The following is a 3,258-nucleotide window of genomic DNA, read 5'->3' as shown; positions in this document are numbered from 1 at the left end:
CTCCCCGAGCGGCACCTGTGCCCTGTCCGCGCTCTTTTCCACCTGGGACACGGTTCGACTATGTTAGGACTTTTCACAATTCTTAGGGCAGCACAGCCCCGCACGGGGGTAAGGCTCACTGCCCGCAGGAGCTGGAGGTGGGAAGCGGGCAGGCTACCCCCAGCCCGCGTCTATGCGGTGTCCCCACCCGAAGGCCGCCCGGCTCCTCTGCTGTGCGTGGCGCTGGTCGGCACTCCCGCCCCAGCCTCCGGCCCTCCCAGCGAGATGTCTGGCTCCCCCCACCCCCTGCCCCCAGCACGGCCGGTGGCGCTTCCTCGCCTCTGGAAGTCAGGTGTGAGCGAGCGTCTTGCCTTGGTGGTCACATGCAACAGTCGTCTGTGGCAATTTGTGTGGAAGCTCTGAGACCCTGTCCTCGGTGTGAATGTAACATCTGTTCTTGTCCCTTTGCCTCAGAGCCAAGGCCGCCTCCACCAGCCCGGGTCCTGGACGATCACGAGAGGCAGAGCTTCCGGCTGATCCGTGAGAACGATGAGCACGCTGGGGTGACCTGTGACCACAGGAGATCACAGCCTGTCCAGACAAACATCCCTGCCATCGGCCTCGCGGTCCCCTACTGGCCCTTTACCTCCCATTTCAGGCGGGCACCAGGAGACCTCTGCTCGCTTTCATCTGGGCAGCAGAGTCCGCTGTCCCCTTGGGTCGTCTCTGCATCTCCTGAACGGGGCGACGCCTGTTTCCTGTGTTCCAGACAGCTGAGGCTTCAGCAGCAGTGAATGCTTCTCAGGAGAGAGGCTACAGCCAAGTCCTCGGGGGAAGCCTGGCCTCCCGGGGCCTTGCACCACTCCACCGACACGGTTCTCGTGGCCTCCAGCAGCAGTGAGCAGCTTCCCCAGGCTGCGTAAAAACCAGGAAGAAAGTGGTCCTTATTGTGAGGGTCTGGATGCGTGGTGAGCATCATTTTCCGTGACCCAGCACAGAGGTTGGAGCAAAACATTTCATTTATTTTCTTCATGCACAAAATTAGTTGCACGTACGTGTGTATAAGTATGAGAGGGCATTCCTCTCAGAGCAGCAAAGGCTAAGAGTGCCCCTCTGATTAGAAAGATAAAATTATTTCGCATTTGTCGATTATCGTTTCTAAATGCTCCAGCAGATTTCTGAATTCGAATGCTTACAGTTAAAATATCTGCACACGCGCGCAGGCAGGCACACACGCACGCACACACACACACTTTCTAGGAGCAAAGGGATGATGAAAGGTTTCTGTCCTTTCCAGGCACAGCAGGTTGAGTTATTGATCTTGTTTGAGGAAGTCCAGTCTCTTCAGGGGACAGGTGGAGTTCCCGACACCCTCCCCCAAGGCAGCAGATACCTGCGGGGCACAGCCCTCTGTTCCTGCCAAGAACTCCTCCTCCTTGCAGTGCCAGCTCTGAACCACCCCAGGCAAGAACTCTGCGCTTTCTACGGAAAGCAAAAAAACAAAACCCATTCTTTCTTTCTTCCCCACAAAAACGCAGCGAGTGACTTCTCTCTTCAGCTCACCGCAGCTGGCTTCCTGACTGTGCCCGGCCTGGTCAATGCTTCGAAGTTCTCGCTCCTCGGAGCCACAGTGCCTCTCCCCGAGGTACTCAACAGTTGGCAAGGCTGCCGGCTAAATCCTCCAGGCAGAGCTGAAACAGCTGCCATTCGAGAAACTATTTAAAAAATCCTGGTGTGTGTTCCTCCGAGGCGTGGGGGGTAGGGGCGTGAGACTGGCTTATTCCTTTGGAATCCAGAAGAAAACGAAATGCAGCCTGTCTGCCCAGTGCCAGCCGTGTTCATGGCAGAGCAGGTGGCTGCCTACGTGCTGGTCTGTGAAGGGGGCCAGGAAGATCCCCAGCCAAAACTCCCCCCACACCCAACTGGTCATGAGATGCGAAAATCGCCAACCTTCACTTAGTCATCTTTACAGCTTTCTCTCCTCAGCATCCTCTTTACGAGGCCACGAATTTGGGAAGGAGATCACTTTCCACGAACTCTTTGTTATGGGCTGAATTGTGTCTCCCAAAATTCACGTTAAAGCTCTAACCTCCAGAACCTCAGGATGCGACAACAGCGAATGGGCCTTGAGAGGGGTGATTAAGGTGAGATCGGGTCACGTGTGCTGGCCCTACTCCCTTCCGACCGGTGTCCTTACGGGAAGAGGAAGTTTGGACCCACGAGGAGACGCCGAGGTTACTCACGCAGAGAAAAGACGCGGTGACGAGGCATCTGTGAGCCACGGAGAGAGGCTTCGGAGGCCAACCCTGCTGCCACCTTGATCTGGGACTTCCAGCCTCCAGACAGCCGAGAAAATTAATTTCTGTTGTTTAAGCTGCTAAACCCGCGGTATTTTATTAGGAAAGTCTGAGCAGACTAATACCCCCCCTTAATGCAAATTAGTTTATACAGTGCTCTGCTCTTTGCCAACTAGTTGAGGTTTGGAGCAGAAATAGGAAATGGGTTCTTCCCAGGAGGGAGGGTCTGGATTCCTGAAGAATCGTAAGGTGGCCATAAGGTGGCCGAGCACACGGGAAGGGTGTCGGATTGGGCTGGAAGGAGGAGACAGAGACAGAGGAGGAGGAGGAGGGTGGTCTGTCGTGAACGGCTGGCATTGGTACAGGATTATTTGGTCCCGGCGTTTCATCCTGACAACAGTGTTTGAAGGAGACGCTGTCTCCATTTCACAGACGAGGAACCAGAGTCTCAGAGAAGACGTGTGCCGTGCTCGAGGTCACCCTCGGAGCCTGGACTCAGGCCCTGTACCATCGAGTCCCACGGTGACAGGCGTCTGTGGCTCCCCGAGCTCGCTGCAGCTGCCCCGGGCACCCCGCGTGCTGCTCCGCTGTGCAGCCTCCCAGCCTGTGCGATCGTGACCTCTTCAGGAACAAAAGGCCAAACCACCAGTTATCCAATGGCTTTATACTGCAACCTGCCACAACTGGGACCCCTTTAGGGGACCCCAGAACCGTGTCCTCGTCCCCTTGGCAGCCCTTGCAACACCTGATATGGAGCCTTACCCAGAGGAGCAAAGTATCTGCTGACTGAACCAGGATGTCCCCACTTTATTTTTTGCAAAAGCGAGGTCTGAATTAATCTGAAGTGGGAAATGTGATAGTTGTGTGTGTGTGTGTGTGTGTGTGTGTGTTTGGAAAATTCAGAGTTCATTTTCCAGTTACGTAAATGATATAAATGCATATCAAAAGCAGCCATGGGGTGTTTACGACCACGGACCCCGGA

This window comes from Pteropus alecto, unplaced genomic scaffold, assembly GCF_000325575.1.
Source record: "Pteropus alecto unplaced genomic scaffold, ASM32557v1 scaffold189, whole genome shotgun sequence".
NCBI classification, from domain to species: Eukaryota; Metazoa; Chordata; class Mammalia; order Chiroptera; family Pteropodidae; genus Pteropus; species Pteropus alecto.
Note: the sequence above shows the minus strand (reverse complement) of the source record.